Genomic DNA, 19,103 nt, shown 5'->3' on the forward strand with positions numbered 1-19,103 from the left:
TCACTGGACAGGGAGAGATTGTTTTCCTGTATTACAAATTATATTACATTGGAGAGGTTTGGTTGAAGTGATTTTTTAAAAAAGGGGATTCTGATTAATCCATTATGTCCCATCAACTCATAAATAGGACACCTATGAAAACTTGTACTGAGAAAGTTTATAGATGTCTGCCCCAGCCCTTTGGAGATCACATCTCATTGTGTCCCAGATGCTGGATGTAAAGCTCTAGTTTTCCCAGCTGAGTTTCAGTCTTGTTTTGGACACAACCCTTCTTTCGATGCCCCTTTTTCCCTTTTGGAATAGAAATGTTCACTCTGTGCCTTTGACATATTGGATATATGTAACTTACTCTTGATTTTTATAGGACTTTATAGATAAAAGTTTGCCTTAAATATCAGATGAGACTTTGGACTTGAACTTTGGGGGCAATGCTAGAACTATTAAGAGAATGGAGGCTCTTGGAGATTATTAATTTTTTTTCCATTGTGAGTTGGACATGAGTTTTGGGGGACTAGGGATGAAATGTTAAGGATAGGAAGTATTCCTCCAAAACTCATGTGTGAGACAATGCAGTGATGTTCAGAAGTGAAATGATCAGATTATGAGAATTGTAACCTAATAAGGAGATTGATACATTTGATGAATTAATCATTTGAAAGGACTATTGTTCAGGTTGGTAACTGTACACAGGCAAGATGTGGCTGGAGGAAGTAGGCACTGGGTGTTTGTTGTTGAGGTTTATATTCTATCTCGGGTACCTCAATTTTTCTTTCTGCTTTCTGGCTGCCACAAACTAAGCAGCTTCCTCAGTCATCCTGTGCCATGGTACTTCACCTCACCTGAGGCCCAGAGCAGTGGAATCAGCTGACCATAAATTGAACCTCTGAAACCTTGAGGCTAAATAAACTTTCTTTCTCTTAGTTGTCATTTTCAGGCATTTTGGCCACAGTAACCAAAAGATGACTAACACAGTGTCTGATAAAATTTCATAAGTTTCTACAGTTATTCTATTTATAGGAAGATGAAACATAATGGTTTAAGGATGTCTGAGTTGAAACATAGTTCTATCATGTGATAGCCAAGCAATGTTCGGGCAAGTTTATTAATATATATAAGTAATATGTGGAAAATAATATGTCTTTATTATAATGATTAATTAAGATAATAGATATAAAGTATTAAGTACAGTGCCCACTGTAAGTATTTAACAATGGTGGTTTTATATATAACATGAATCCACTAAAATGATTTTCCTAATATGCATGGACCACTATCTTGCCTCCTTAGTTTATTCCCGCATTGTATGTTAGCAGAAGTAATTTTTAAAAAATGATGTAATTCAAGATCCTACCCCCCTTGGTTTTAGGTAAAAAATTCCATAAAAACAACTACTTTAAAAGTTATTTAATTTATAGTGATGTTTCTATATATAACATTTTCTTCTTGAGTTTAGATAGTTTAAGATTATCATTTCATCATTAATTTGGGCTTCTATAACAGAGTGACTTAGAGAACAGAGAGAGAAAGGCAAGGGGTTGTTATGATTTGACCTGAGGTATCCCCCAAAAGCTCATATGTGAGAGAATGCAAGAAGATTCAGAGAAGAAATGATTGGATTATGAACTTCTTAACCCAATCTGTGCATTAATCTCCTGATAGGATTAACTGAGCAGGGGTGGGGGGAATTGAAGGCAGTTAGGGTATGGCTGGAGGAAGTGGGGAATTGAGGGGCATGACTTAAGGTTATATATTTTGTACTTGGTGAGTGGAGTTTCTTTGCTTTCTGATCATTATATGAGTTGCTTCCCTCTCCACACTCTTCTACCACTATGTTTACCCTCACCTTGAACCCCAAGGAATGGAACCAGCTGTCAGTGGATTGAGACCTCTGAAACCGTGAGCCCCCAAATAAAATTTTTCTTGCTAGGTATTTTAGTCACCACAGCAAAAAAGCTTACTAAAATGGGGAGCGGGGAAACAAACTCTCTTATGTCTCTTCTTATAAGGGCACTGATCCCATTCATGAGGGCCTCATACTCAAACCCTAATTACCTCCCAAAGGACCCATCTCCAGTTACCATTCCATTGGGGATTTGGCTTCAACATGTGAATTTGGCAGGGGTGAGCCAGGACATATTCAGTCCATATCACATCACGCTATAGAACATGACTAAAATTATAATTCTTCTTGAAATAATAAATTCATAGAATGATGTTGGTTTAGCTTTACAAAGATCCTAGGACATGAAGCAATAGTTTTCAAAGAATAAAAATGATAAAAGTCATAATAGTGTGGTAGTGGTGTAGCTGAGTATTCCAGATACATGTGCTGTAACACCTGTAAAATCATAAATTACCAAGATACAGAGACAGTTTTTATCTTTCTCAGTTTTGGTGTCAGCATGGTAATAGTTACTGAAGTATTTATTTTACATCTACTGAAGTATTTATTTTACATTTATTATGTGTCAAGTGCTTTGCAGGCAATTCAATTATGATAACAGTGCTATTAGGTAGACTATTATTTTACAGATAAGAAAACAGAGACTCAAAAGGTTATGAATTTTCTCAAACTTCTACCTTAATATTTAAAACTAGAGCAAGCTGACTTCAAAAATAAAAATTATCCCACCATACTTTACTTAAATGATGGGAGGGACACATGTAATTTCCATTATGACCTGCCTAATAAAAAGTACCGAGTTTAAATTTTTAACAAAGGTTAAAACACATTATAACTTTTCCCCAACCAACATTTCTTAGAAGCCTCTATGTGAATCATGTAATCCCTTCTTCTCTCCTTTCTTTTTACAAGTCTTTATTATGTGCCTGTTACATAGCAAGCACTAGATTATGCAGGCACTAGGATACAATGGTGTAGAGAAGATTATGATAAAGAAGTGGAGGTAGACATTGACCAAATATCATTTCAGTGAAAGGAAAATTGCAGAAGAAGTACTGACATGCTGCATGGTTTTATAAAAGCGAAAAAAGGTAGGGAGTGACACATGTTAAGTTTAATCAAGAAGATAGAGCAGGAACCCTGAGAAATTTGTGGTTTAGATTATGCTCTAAAAGATGAGTACATCTGTGTTTCTGAGTCAGACTTCTGTCACTAACAAAACACCTTAGATAATTAACTAATGAACTCAGAATGAGGAAAGATGTGTTTCCTGTTTTGTTTTGATCCAGGGGTTGCTGGGATTATAGGCAGGTGCCACTGTGTCTAGCAGCTCAAGGAAGGTTTATTTTACTTCATGCTGTCAAATATATCAGTCCTAGTTCTTGCCCCTGTGGCTTTGACCTTGAGGTGGTATAATACATCATGACAGGAGCACGTGGTAAAGGAGGCCTGTTCATCTCATGGCAGTTGGGAATCTAAGAGAAAGACAAAGAAAGAGAAAGAGTCCAGGATCCCAAACATCTTTCATAGACCTCTCATAATCTAATCATCTCACTTATCAACATCCTTGCATCGTCTCAGACTTGAGCTTTTTGGGGACACCTTATATCTAAATAATAACACTGAGTAAGGTAGTTTCTATATCCTCAAGGAGGTTGTACTCATAACCAATAATTTTCCCCATAGTAGGTTAATTTCTTTTCCAGACTCTTGCTATAATATTTACCATAAAGTTTGGTGAATTTTGCAGATAACTAAATATTTTCTATACTAATTGAATAATTAAGTGGCAACACAAGGCACATTACATGAACACACTCATGCTCAATACTAATACACACACACACACACACATATATATATATGTATTTATTTACACACATTAATATGTGCACACATATATATACACACAAGTATATATTTGAGTTATGAAAAATAAACAAGTAGAAACCATGAAGTAGAGTATATTTTGGCCTTTATTTTCATGTAGGAATTCATCCCATATATGATACCTAATAATTATTATAAGTTAGAAATATGCTCAATTTTCTCATCCAGAATTTTGAAGGTCACAGTGAATTTTGGAAAAAATGTCAAAGATTACCCCAACCCAACAACCCAATATATCATTTTTTTTCCCTAAAGTTACAGGGATTGAACTCGGGGGCACTCAATCACTGAGCCATATCCCCATTCCTATTTTGTATTCTATTTAAAGACAGGGTCTCACTGAGTTGCTTAGTGCCTCACCATTGCTGAGTTTGGCTTTGAACTTGCAATCCGCCTGTCTCAGCCTCCCAAGCTACTGGGATTACAGGCGTGAGCCACCATGCCTGGCTCAATGTACCTTTTAAAGCAACAAAACAGCAATGTCTTCCCTTTACCCCAAATAAAATGATATTATGAGCAAAATTTTGGCAAGAGTAGGAAAGAAAGACTGTTCAATTAAAACATAAATCATACAGAAAAGTGAAAGTGCTTTGTTTTTTTGTAAAGCATTGTAGTTGGCAACCTGAGAGATGGATGCCACAGGCATAACTGAAGGCTTCATGTCTGACAGCAGGACCTGGGAGGTCAAGGCCAGAAACCAAGTGCTCTGGCCAAATGTGCTTCAAGTCTTATTCAAATAATGGCATTTACTTATCCATATCCCAGGAATCCAGATCTAGTGCTTATTTTCTCATTTTAGACCTTCTTTTCTAAGATCTTTGGCAGTCTTTAGTGTTACTAACAATGTCATTCTCAAGGGTAAGAAGCATGATTGGCCTTGAAGGCCATAAGAATTTTATTTTTAATATATAAAGTGGAAATGCTTTAACAGACTCAACTACTAGTCAATTGTTATAGCACACCTAATAGCTTTTTCTATTGGAATTTAAGCACCATAAATAACTGACTCATATAAAACCAACCCAAGTTGGTAACAGGAAAATAGTAATATAAAAGATATACTTAAAGTCATAACTAGATAATCAGAAACTTTTAAAGCTAAGTGTTCTATATGAAAAGAAAGACTAAGAACTTTTCATTCATAATCAGGAAAATGAGTAATTCAATGAATTTGGAATCTAAGTAAGGAGATAAATTTAGGAGCTCCAGTTGTGGGAGTACACTTTCATATGTGAGCAGCCAGAAATAACTAAGGCCTTGCTGGGGATATAGCGTGGTAGGGCACTTGCCTAGAAATAACTAAGGCCTGACTATTGCTTCATTTAGACTTTGTAATCAATTTGATGGCTTATGGAGAGAAATAAAAGACCTATGGTTGCAGAAAATTCTTTTGAAAATGATAAAACTCATTCATCAATCTATGTTTGTATCATCATCTTGAAGTATGTATAATTCACATATTCATGACGTGTTTGAGGATCAGAGACTGAACATAATACAGACTGACTTTAGTATCCTCGTCACATCTGGAATAGCTAATATAATGGTCGACATAATCTTCATCTTTTTAAATGATGTCTGGAGGGTAGATAATGATCATTTATTCAAAGGACTCAGGAATCCACTCTTTTGTGATACACTAGGGTTTTAGAGGACTTGTAGGAAATTTATCTTTTAGAAATAATTATGCATAGTTTTATGTTGTTTGTTATATGTACCTTCCTCTCCACATACACACATAATGCACACATTATTCAGTCCAATAAAGAATAGAGAATGCATGTCCTTTTAGATGCTTAGTTCTGATTCAAGCAAGTCATAAAAACAATACTTAATAAATAGTAGGCATAAAAATAGGACTATAAAAAGGGAAAAATAATTGTCAAATATTTTGTTAATCATTAAAAATGTTAAATCTTTTTAAAGTCAAATTATATTTAAAGCATACAAATTTCTTTTGATATACATACATATAATGAAATGATTACTATAAACAAACAAATTGACATAACTATTTACTATCCTTTCTGTGCTGAGATTACCTGAAATCTATTCTGTTTCAGCAAATTTCCAGTATAAAACACAGTATTACTAATTGCCATCATCATGTTATCCATTAGCTGTCTAGTTTTAATTATTCCATATCATCATAACTTTATACCCACATCTTCCCCCTTCCCCACCTCTGTGCACTTATGACCACTTTTCTACTCTGCTTTTACATGTTCAACTTTTTTGAACTAGGCATGTGACATCAGAAAGTATTTTCCTTTTTGCATCTCCATGAATTCACTTAGCATAATGCCCTCTAAGTCAATCCATGTTGTTGCTAATGACAGGATGTCTTTCTTTGTTAAGATGGAATAATGTTCCATTGAATAACACATAAATACAATCACAACACACAACCACACCATAAGTACTTTATCTGTTTATTTCTTGACACAAATCGTGATTGTTTCTATATCTTAGGTATTGTGAACAACATCTCAGAAAACCTACAGGAATAGCAATATCTTTGAGATAATACTTTCAATTTCTTTGGCTAATGCTTAGAAGTAAGATTGGTAGATCAAACAGTAGTTTTGTTTTCAGGTTTCTGAAGAATTCATATGTTGTTTCCCAAAGTGTATTAAATGAAATTCTCACCAACAGTGTTCAGGGTTCCCTTTTCATGACACCATTACCAATGCTCCTTATTTTTTGTCATTTAAATAATACGTCAGTCTAACAATTTTAAGATGGTATCACATTACTGTTTTGATTTGCTTTTCCCTAATGATGAGTGATATAGAGCACTTTTTCATATAGTGGTTTGCCCTTTTTTGTCTTCTTTGGAAAAAATGTATATTTAAGACCTTTGACCACTTTTTATGGTTTTGTTTTTAAGAGAGAGTGAGAAAGAGAGAGAATTTTTTAATCTTTATTTTTTTTAGTTATCGGCGGACACAACATCTTTGTTTGTATGTGGTGCTGAGGATCGAACCCGGGCCGCACACATGCCAGGCCAGTTGAGCCACATCCCCAGCCCACATTTTATGTTTTTATTAGTGCAGTATAATTATACATAGTATTGAGATTCCTTTGACATAATCATACATTCAAGGAATACCTTTTGCCCCACTTCAGTCCTGTACTTCCCCTTTCCTTCACCTCTTCCTTCCCCACCTTTTTTTCCTTTACTACTCTGTCTTCCATTTGCTTATATTTTTTAAACTATTGCTTTATAGATATACATAAAGGTGAAATTCTCTGTGGTATATTCATATGTGTACATAGCATAATTTGGTAAATTTCATTTCACAGTTCATCCCTTTTCCCATTCCTCCTTCCTCCCCTTGCTCCATGGAATCTCCTTTCCATTTTCATGGGACTCCCCCCCCCCTCCTTTTGCCCCTTGTTTCTGTTTTGATCTAGTTTCCACATTTCCAGAGAAAATGTTAAACACTTGTCTTCTGAGTTTGGCTTATTTCACTTACCATTATTCTCTCCAGTTTTATTCATTTACCAACAAATGCCATAATTTTATTTTTCTCCATGGCTTAGTAAAACTCCATTATGTGTAAACCACAGTTTCTTTATCCATTCATCTGTTGATAAGCATATGGGCTAGTTCCATAACTCTTGTGAATTGTGCTGCTGTAAACATTGATTTGTTTGTTTTGTTTTGTTTCTGCTTTTCTTGTCTCAAGACCCACTTCTTTCTATAATTATGTGATAGACAATATTTAAATGAGAAATAACTTGAGACCTGATGCCACTTGAACCCATGTGCAGGACTTTCATGGTATTTTAGGCATTATCAGTACATTACTGCTTTATATCAAGTCTAGGGGTTTGGTTTTGCTGTGTTCATTTTTTGTTTTCTTGTTTGTTACTTTGTTTGTTTTGTTTGACTTGTTTATTTTTTTTTATCAATCAAATGACTTAAAGATGGTTCTAGTAAGTGTTCTTAGGTCTAATTTCACTTCATTTTTACTTTTACATTTAGTTCTTTATGGTCCTAGCCCAGAAGAAGTAGGGATGCTCCCTTCTTTGGCAGTCCTTTATTTGACTATTTTGGCTTTGTTTCAAAATTCTTGAGACATTTTTAAAAGTTCTTCTCATCCTCTCAGCTCCTTCTTCCAGAAATGCAAATGTTCCTAGATTTAGAGTTGCCATACTCGAAAAATAAAAATTCAAATGCCCAGTTAATTTACATTTCAGATAAACATTTAATAAATTTTATTGTGAGAATGTCCTATGCAATATTTGGATTATATAAATACTCTAATAAGTAGCTGTTAATGAGGAATTCAAATGGGTATCCTGGATTTTTCCTAGTAACCCTAAATCAAGTCAAAAGTGGCCAGAATAAGTAGACTAGCCCTGGATTATTATGTTCACCTAGATCTTAACTCACTCCCCCATCACTATTTTAATATTTAATTGATTTAGTTAACCACATTAACTAGATTTGAAATATTATTTCAATAGCTATAGAAAATATTGACCAACATTTTCATCTGATTATAAATCAATGGAAAATTTCTACATTTGTTCAATAACTGCAAAATAACCTAAAACATCTGACATTACAATATTTGAAAACTTAACCTTTTAATGGGGAATAAGGCAAAGATGTCTACAGTTAATTTTAACATTGTTTTGGAGGTGCTAATTGGGAAGAAAGATAAAAATAATGGTGTAAGAATTGGAAAGAATTGACTACATAGAAAATATAATGCAAATTAAATTATGATTACTAATACACGAGTTATCCATTTTGTGGATACAAGGTCAGTACTTTAAAAATATTCCATAGACCAGAATAAATAGGGTTAGAAATTAAATTTTATAAAATATAAGGCATTTCATGCTTTTGGATTAGAAGAATGTTAAAATGTTCATACTACCCAAAGCAATTTTCAAGTTTAATATATAATACAAATCAAATATCAAAGAATTACTTGATAAAAATGTTAAGTAAGACTTATGCAGAAAGCCAAGAAATGTAGTTGAAAGAAAAGTACATAAAAACTTAAATCTATATCTTTCAACCTCTGAATATTATGTTAATAGATAATAAAACTAACAATGGTAAAGCTTACAAGTATCCATAAAATAAGTACAGGATCAATTAAAATCTTTAAAAGTTTTATGTATTGAATTTCAAAAATCAATGAACCAAGTGGGGTGGCACAGACCTGTAATCCCAGTGGCTGGAGTGGCTGAGACAGGAGGATGGAGAGTTCAAAGCCAGCTTCAGCAATGGCAAGGTGCTAAGCAACTCAGTGAGACCCTGTCTCTAAATAAAATACACAGTAAGGCTGGGGATGTGGCTTAGTGTTCCTGAGCTCAATCCCCCGTACCAATAAATAAATAAATAAATAAATAAATAAATAAATAAATAAAATAATGAGAAAGATCAAATGGATAGGAATGTTACCTAGCCTTTAAGAAAAGTATATTAATCATTAGTACTATTCACCTAATATTTCCCTTTCTTCTCTCACTTGAGGTGATGAATGGTCATGTGACATGTTCTGTCAATGGAACAGTAAAATAACATTTAAGAGGTGGTGAACAATTTATACACTCACTCTCTTCTTCCTTCAGCTAATATAGTTCGCAATCTGTGTAAGAGAGAGGCTTCTGGATCAGCCTGGGCCCTAGAATTAGAAGAGATCAAGTAGATGCTCCAGACCCCCCAAAATGGAATTGTGGTGAGAACAAGAATAATAAACCCAAGGCAAACAAACAAACAAACAAAACTCTGTAGTTATTGACCACTGAAATCTAGGATTATTTAGGATTATTTGTTCTTGCAGTGTAACCAATCCTATCCTGACTAAAATAAAGTATAATAGAGAAGAAATTATTTTATGGAACTTAGTGAGACTTACTGTAAAGCTATAGTTGTTAAGACCATGTGTTACTGGATTATGAATAAGAAAATAGAATAAATATGCAGAAATACACTTTTTCTAGGCTGATTTGACATAGCAAACCTGTTCATTTGAGTAAACAATACTGGGACAATTGTATATGTATAGATGTAAATAAAATTTGAGCTCTATCTCATAAATTATACACAAAAATTTCATATAAATTAATAAATGTGAAAGGTCAAACATAAACTTTTAGAAAATAATGTAGAAATATATCTCTATGCGCTTGTGATTAAAAACTGTCAATAGGAAACAAAAGCACTACATAAAAATAAAGAGCTAATTAATTATACCACTCTAAAACTAAGGACTTGCTCTTTTGAAAATATATCTGTACATCTATTAGAGGATGGAAATATAAATCTTAACTTGGGAAATATATTTAAAAACTGCATAACTGACAATGGATTCAACTCCAGAAAATAAATAAATATGTAAAATTAATCGATGCTATATTTGTATGGATGTAGATAAAATATAGGGTACATAAAATATATAAAGGCAAAACCTAGTAGAAAAATGGGAATGGGCAAGGGACTTTATCATGCTATTTTCAAAAGACAAAACTCACATGTTTAATAAATATACAGAAAAATATGTAACTTCTTTATTGATTAGAAATTCCAAACAACTGTTCCCTAAATACACCGGTACTTTCTTCAGAATGACTATAAGTTAAAAGACTGACAATACCAAGAGTTCTGAAGATGTGGAATATCAAGAATACTCATATATTGCTTGCAGTCTAAATTGTTATGGATACTTTAGAAATACGTTTGGCATTGTCTCTTATAATGAAAGTGCATATATCCTATGACCCGAAAACTTCATTTCCAGATAAATCCTCTGAAGAAATCCATGCATATATAAATGAGAACACATATAAAAAAGGCAATAGCAGCATTCAATGCAATAGCCTATAAATAACTACAATGCTTGACAGAGTAGATAAGTACTTTGTGTTGTATTCATATAATGGAAGAACAACAATAAAATGACTTTTAGTGTTATACAGCAACTTGCATGAATCTTACAAGTATTATATTGACAAAAAATGACAAAAATAAAATTTATGTTTTTAAAAACATCAAAAAAAGCTAAGATAGATTTATAGTGCTTAGAAATGTATTCTAATTCAGTAACACTCTAAAAACTAAGATATAAAGTGTATATAATTCATGGCAATATTCTTTTCCTCAACTTGGAGGTTGGTTATGATAATTTTTAAAGTTTACTTTGTTTTATATGCTTGTAATTTTGTCTAATTTAACTGCTATATAAAGTCTTAAAAGAAAGTGAAAGATCCTACTCATTAATCTTTAATTTTTGCATATTTAATATTCATATATGATTTGTTAAGTTACTGTGAGAGAGTTCTACTCTGCAGTGTGATTAATCGAAGGAACAACAGTCCTCATCTTTTATGCTTTCTAACCGGAATATAATGGCTTCTTATATAATTATTTTCCTAACTAGAAGGGCAATAGGACACTGTTATTTTAAATTTGTGTAGGACCAAATAAATCAACAAAAAGTACACAATATATTCTCTCTTTAAATGGAATTTAATAAAATTCTTAATATTATATAATAACATAACTTGTGGTATTTGACAAAATTTTTATCTGATAACTTTTTGTTTACCAGACAATAAACTTAAGATATAAGCAAAACAAAACACAGTTATCCAACAGATATAAATATAGTACTAACTATATTTTTCCTCAGGTGGTAAAACGTTTTGCTCATGTAGTATGGTCATATAGATCCAATGCATGAAATACTCAAAAGACTTATTAATTTGATCTTAGAATGTATTGCTAAAAATAACACAGTGGCTCACATTTTCCCAAAAAGCAATGCCAGTGTGCACTTATTAGAATGATTTTGTAATTTGGTTTTGGGGTTACATCCTTACTAAATCATAAAAATTGAAATAAACTGAAGTGACATGTTTAGTTACAGGAATTTAAAGTTTGCTTTTAATGATTAGCTATATTTTTATATCCCCTTGAAATTAGTTCTTCCCAAGTTTTAGGATATATTCAATATGAGGCCTTCAGTTAACTATCCTGCCTACATTAGAAAAGATTTTATAGGTCAATTAATAAGCTGTGTGGTACAAGGTAGAAAGGATAATTTATTATGAGACTAGTACATTTACTAGGAACCTGGCCATCCTGTATCTGTCATAGCACATAGAAATATTTAATGCCAAAGGGGACATTATATCTGACAAGATATTTGGTTACTTTTCTGTCTGAAGTAAATCCTAAAATACCATTAAATCCTTCTTTATTAACTGGTTTCAAAAGCTGAAACAGTAAATAAAATTATTGATGGAACTAATAATTTTGTTGAAAAGTGGAGAAAATGGAGAAAGTGCTAAAAATACATAGCTAAATTCTGAATATGAATAATTTAGCAATTTTAATAGATTCACCTATTTCATCATGAGCAGTAAGAGAATGAAAATTTGTAAATCCCCTATAATTGTGGGCTGGATCCTGTTACATGCTACTAACACCTTCCCTCATAATTCAAATGAATTTGAGAGATAAGCAGAGATATTTTTAATAGGACAGATTTTTAATCAGATCTAAATGATTCATTTCTCTTCTATTTTGGATTTATTTATATTTTAAACAAAAATTAACTGTAAAACCTCTTATAATTCCTCGAGTAGAGATAGTGATGAGTAGTACTATGATATATGTCATTTTAGATTGCTCAGTGTAGATGGACATCAAAATTCAAAAAATTAAAATGCATCACATATTTTTAACTTGTTCTTTTAGTTAATATATCTTTTTGTTAAATTTATGTCCATCTTAATTTATTTAGGATAAATTCTTATAGTACTATCATTAAGTCAAAGAATTATATTAAAATATTTTTATTTGTGCTTTATACATTATAGTGGCATGCAATTTGACAAAATTATATTTATGGGTGAAATGTAATTTGCTCCATGTCAGTTCCCAGAACTTCCTTTTTAACTCGCTCCTCCCTTCTCCTATCCTCTTTCTCTGCTGTTCTTCCTTTTATTTGTTTGTTTTTTAATTTGTGCTTTAAAGATATACATAAATGCAGAATTCACTATGGTACATTATATATGTACATAATTTTGTCAATTTCATTCCACATCTTCTGACTTTTCTCTCCAACTTCCTCCCTCACCCTCATTTTCATTCCTCCACTGATCTTTCCTCAAATTTTGTGTGATCTGTCACCCTTTCTTTCCTCTTAATTTGCTCTAACTCTCAGATATGAGAGAAGGCATTTGATCCTTAACTTTCTGAGTTTGGCTTATTTAACTCAGCATGATGTTCTCCAGTTTCACCCATCTGCCAGCAAACACCATAATTCCACTCTTCTTTATGGCTTAGTAGAACTCCATTGTGGCTGTATACCATATTTTCTTTATTGATTCATCTGTCGAAGGCCAACTAAGCTAGTTAATAGATTCACCTATTTCATCATAAGCAGAAAGAGAATGAAAAATCTCAAATCCCCTGTAATTGTAGATTGGATGCTATTACATGGTATTAGGATTTTTAATAGGAAAGATTTTTCATAACATGGCTGCACTACTTTAAATATTGATATGCCCATTTCACTATACAATGCTGATTTTAGGGGGTTTTTTTGGATAAATACTAAGGAGTGGGTTAGTTGCATCATATTGTGGTGATATGTCTATTCTTTTGAGAAATCTCCATTCTGCTTTCCAAATTGGTTGTACTACTTTGTAGTACTTCAAACAATGTATAGGTGTACCTTTTCCTAGACATCCTCACCAGCATTTATTATTATTTGTATTTCTGATAATTGCCATTCTAACTAGAGTGAAATGTAATATCAATGTAGTCTTTATTTCCATTTCGCTGATTGGCAAGGATGTTGAGCATAGTTTCATATATTTGTTGGTCATTTGTATCTCTTCTTTTGAGAAATGTCTGTTTGGTTCTTTTGCCGTTCTATTGATTGGGTTACTTGTTCTTTTGATGGTAAGTTTTTTTGAGTTCTTTATATATTCTGGATGTTAATCCCCTGTCAGAGGACAAGATTTTCTCCTTTTCTGTAAGCTCTCTCTTCAGATCTTAATCATGTCCTTTAACATGCAAAAGCTTTTAATTTAATGCTGTTTCACTTATTTATTTTTTGTTTTATCATCTCTTGAGCTTCAAGGGTCTTTAAGAATGTTGGTGCTTATGCTCATATGTTGGAAGTCTGTCCCTGTATTTTTCCAGCAGTTGCAAAGTTTCTGGTCTAATTCCAAGGTCTCTAATTCATTTTAATTTGATTTTTGTGCAAAGTGAGAAATAGGGATCTAGTTTTATTCTTCTACATATGAATATCTAGTTCTCTCAGCACCATTTGTTTAAAAGACTGTTTTTATTTCAACATATATTTTTGGCACCTTTGTCAAGTATCAGATGACTGTAAGTATGCAGGTTTGTCTCTGTGCCTTCTATTATGTTCCTTCCTGTGTACTTTTATACTGATTTTATGATATTTTGTTGCACTCTGTAGTGTAATTTGAGATCAGTGATTGTAATTACTCCAGCATTGCTCTTCTTGTTCAGTATTGCCAAATGAATTTTAGAATTATTTTTATGATAATTATAGGAAGAATGTCATTGGTGTTTTTATAGCTATTGAATTGAATATTTATAATACTTTTAGTAATATAGCCATTTTGGCAATATTAAGTCTAACTATCAAAGAACATGGTAGGTCTTTCTATCTTCTAAGGTCTCTTTCAATTTTTTTCTTCAGCATTTTATAGTTTTCATTGTACATGTCTTTTCACCTCCTTGGTTTGATTTATCAGCCCCCCTCATTTTTTTGAGATTACTGTGAATGGGACACTTTACCAGATTTCTTTCTCAAAAGATTAATTATTAGAGTACAAGAAAGCTATTGGTTTATGAATGTAGATCTTATATCCTGCTATTTTCCTGAATTGTGTATGAACTCTAGGGAGTCTTCTGGTGGAATTTTTGGAATCTTCTAGATAGGGGATCATGTCATCAGCAAACAGATAATTTCACTTCCTCTTTTCCTATTTGTATTCCTTTAATTTCCTCTCTTAACTGATTGGTCTGGCTCAAGTTTCAAAGAACTATATTGAATAGAAGTGGTAAGAGTAGGCATCCTTGCTTTGTTTCTGGTTTAAGAGGAAATGCTTTTAGTTTTTCTCCATTCAGTGTGATGATGTGTTATGTATAGCCTATTTTATAGTGTTAAGACAGTGTTTTAAATATGAACAGATGATTTTGTCAGAGGCCTTTTCTGTATCTATTAAGATGTGATTTTTTTTTCTTAATTCTGTTTATGTGGTGAACCAAACTTGCATCTTTAGGATGAAACCTAATTGATTATGGTTTACTCTCTTCTTGAAGTATTTTTGAATATGGTTTGCTAATATTTAATTAAGGATTTTTACATCTATGCTCCTCAGGAATATTGATCTGTAGTTTTCCTTCTTTGATGTGTCTTTGTCCAGTTTTGCTATGGGGTGATACTGGCTTTGTAGAATGTATTGGGGAGGGTTCCAATATATTTCATGAAATAATTTGAGGAAGTCTTGTGTTAGTTTTTCTTTAATGGTCTGTCAGAACTCAGCTGAGAATCATCTTGTTTGGGGATCTTCTTTATTGGAAGGTGTTTAATTATTGTTGCAATCTCATTATTTCATATTGGTCTGTTTGGGTGTTCTTTATCTTCCTGATTCAATTTGGGCAGGTCATATACATTTAGAAATCTGTCGATGTCTCCTAGATTTTTCCAAGTTATGGGAGAATACATTTTCAGAATATTTTCTAATGATACTTGAATTTCAGAAGTGTGTGGGTTGATATATTCTTTTTCATCTCAAACTTTGCCAGAAATATCCTTATTAATTTTGTCTGGGTGAAATATATATTAGTGAAAGGAGTAGTTAAAATCATCCAGTAGTATTGTATTGGGGCCTTATCTAGGATTTAATGTGAGGAATTTTTTATGTAATTAGGTGCACTGATATTTGGAGTATAAATATTTACTAATTGTATATACTCTGCTGGGATTTTTTTCTTCCACCAGTATGTGGTGACTTTCTTTGTCTATTCTGATTAACTTTTGCTTAAATTATGCTTTGTAAGACATGAGAATAACTATTTTATGATTGTTTTTAGACTTCATCCAAATGGAACATTTTTCCTACCCTTTTACTTAGCCTGTTGATGTCATTGCATTTAAGATGAGTCTCTTGCAAACAACATATAGTTGGATGTTTGTTTTTTTAATTCTATCATTCTGCAAATCTGTGTCTTTTAATTGGGGATTTAAGACCATTTACATTCAGTATTATTTTGGAAAGATGTTTGTTATTTCTTTTTATTTTGCTGTATTTAATTTGGTCTTAATTTTTATTTAGTTAATTGTTTTACTAGAGAGTTTTATCCATTTCAGAGCTTTGCAAATGAATTCTTTTTTGTACTCTAATTTGTTTTTGTTTGTTTGTTTTGTTTTTTTGGTAGTGCTGGCTTATTGGTCATGAATTCTTTTAATTATACTTATCATGGAAAATTTTATTTTTTCTTTGATTCTAAAAGATACCATTGCTGTATATAGCAATCTTTTTTGGAAATTGTTTTTTTTCATAGCCTGGAATATTTCATTTCAGTCGCTCCTTGATTTTAGTGTCTGATTTGAGAAGTCATAGTGAGCCTTGTTTACCTCTACATGTGACCAGGGTTTTTTTTCTTGCAGTTTTTAATATTCTTGACTTACTTTCTATGTTAAGCATTTTGATTGTGATATGTCTTGGAGAAGTTCTTTTTAGATCTTATCTATTTGTTTTTTGATATACATCCTGTATTTGAATGTCTACCTCATTTATAATGTTATTTTCTGCTAGTATTTCACTGAAAAGATTCTTAATCCATTTAGCCTGTACCTCTGTTCTCTTCTATCCCGTGTAGCTCAAATTTGTTCTCTTTAATGCTGTTCCAGAGTTCTTGTATAATTTAATAATGGTCTTTCATTTTTTTCCAGTATTGCACACTGAGTATTCAAGTTTTTATACCGAATACAAGACCTGAATTTCTGTATTTGAGGCTGAAATTCTACTTTCTTTCTTTTTTTATTTAATGTTTTTTTAATATATATTTTTTAGTTTTGATACAGTATCTTGATTTTATTTTTATATGGTGCTGAGGATTATCCCAGTACCTCATGCATGCTAGGTGAGCACTCTACCACTGAACCCCAGCCCTGAAATTCTACTTTCCACATAATCCAATCTGTTGGTGAAACTTTCAATTGAAATTTTAATTTGATGTATTGTGCCTTTTATTTCTTGTAGTTCTGGTTGATTTCTTTTTACCATTTCTATTTCTTTTTTGAAGTGATCTTTCACTATTTGCTCTCTTGACTAATTCCTTAGATCTTCTTTTAGATCAGTAAACATTTTTTTACACAATTTAAATATTGCTGTGTTTTTTATTCAATTTGGATTAAAAGCAGTGAGAATGAAGCTTTAAAAACATTGCAAAATTACTACATCATTGCAATATGGTTTTACTTTACACACAGAGGAAAAAAATAACATTAGATTTAAGGCAACAATGACATGTGCAAACCGAGAACATTATCCTGACAGTCCTTGGTAAAAACTGTTTTGGTTAAATGGTAGCTGTTGGGGTCAGTCTTTGTCTAAAGGATAAGCCATGAATAGTTTCATTCCTTAAAAAACAAAGCAAAACAAAAAACAAACTTTTCTACTGACTCACAATGGCCAGAAGCAGCTTTCAGTAATCTCTAATTGTGTCACTCCCAATCATTGTGCCCAAGGGCTTCTGATACATCTGATTGAACATCTGTTTTATTGGTACAAGTTCAATCTCAGTTTGAGCGGTCACAATCTTGACCAGAGTGGAGTTGTCTGAGCCTGTACCTTTCATGGAATAATACAGCCACTCAGCAAAGAAGGCAGGACAGTTTGGGGCACATTTCAAGATGGTCTTCAAACTACTTTCAACCTATCCAGAAAACTCCAGGCCCACACTGCTTAACAAATCTTGATAAGAAATCCTGGAATAAGATTCCATAGTAGCTTTCAGCTGAGGAAAGCTTCTTGTGACAAGGATCATGTTAAAGCAAGATCCATCTGTCCTTAGTCTCCCCTGACCAGTTTTATAGAGACACTGACATCTTCTTGAGCCATTTGGAGGTTTGCACTCTGATTCTCATCACAATTTCCCTGACCGTGGATACAAGCAACCGTTCAGATGTATCTGACCTAATGTCCTTTTCAAAGTCTCTTCCAAATTCTGATTGATAACATATGACAGTTTCTTGGATTTCTTGATTTGTTCTTGTGCACAAAATCTGTATCAATACATGTTCCTGAGTTTCTGCTCCCTGCATTGCATTCCATAAACTTCAGGCATCATAATATGTAGGAGGCAGGAACAGGGAAATAATCAGTTCTTACACATTTCTACTCAACTCTGACTTGAGATCTTTGATTAAATCCTTGCCATACATGGTCTTAAAAGCTGCTCTAATTTTTTTTGCCTCTGATCATTGGAATGACTGGACACAACATTCACAATTGCCTACTCATCTGTTCCAAATCCCTTCATTGCTTTACGGAGAATTTATGCATCTTTCATAGTATAGAAGATGGCAGCTCGTTGGAGGGTCCCTTGAGTCACTGCTGCAGGCTTACTAGGGTATGGAGCTTTTCCTCCAGGATACTGAGAAGACATCTGTCTTCCAGGAGAGTCACCAGATCCTAGGACCTGGGCTGGACCACCATCTTAAGTCTGTGAAGGTGGCTGTGGATAACCAGAAAAGCCCAATCGACTAGGTGAGGCTCCATATCCTTGGCCTGGAGGAACTCAAGGATAGGATGGAACTACCCCTGGCTGTGGGGTACCGGGATAGCCTCCAGGGGCTGGATGACCTCCAGATGGAGGTAGCCTCCAGCTCCTAGGTAGCCATCACTTGGTGTTGGTGGGTAGGCACCTCCTCCCATTGGAGGAAAGCCACTAGGATAAGTATACTGACCTGGAGGGGGGAAAGACGACTCCTGACCTACAGGCGGATATGCATAGAAAGGTGGGTAGTCTGTGCAGGGATAGCCTGGGTATGATATTCTGACCAGGAGCAGTGTCAGAGCCCAATCAACTCTAGGGAAAGATGAAGCCTGGCAGGACCAGGGGAGGGTAGGACACTGGCTGAGCTCAGAAAATTTTTAATAATTTAATAATAAACTTTTAAGAATATAATTATTATATTATTTAATATAATAATAAACTTTTTATAATAATTTTATATCTTTCCAGGATTTTCATCCACTTCAATATCTGAGTTACTTTGTTGAG

The 19,103-nt window shown here is 33.2% G+C and overlaps 1 protein-coding gene and 1 pseudogene across 1 annotated transcript in view; one reads left to right on the plus strand and one right to left on the minus strand.

The window, feature by feature from the left end:
• The window catches only part of Ctnna3 (catenin alpha 3), a 1,639,810-nt gene that overhangs the window by 1,057,740 nt on the left and 562,967 nt on the right, over positions 1-19,103 (plus strand). The gene's annotated exons all lie outside the window — the stretch shown is intronic.
• LOC144366258 (annexin A7 pseudogene) lies at positions 17,493-18,769 on the minus strand (annotated as a pseudogene).

The sequence above is a fragment of the Ictidomys tridecemlineatus genome, chromosome 1 (genome assembly GCF_052094955.1).
Source record: "Ictidomys tridecemlineatus isolate mIctTri1 chromosome 1, mIctTri1.hap1, whole genome shotgun sequence".
Lineage (NCBI taxonomy): Eukaryota > Metazoa > Chordata > Mammalia > Rodentia > Sciuridae > Ictidomys > Ictidomys tridecemlineatus.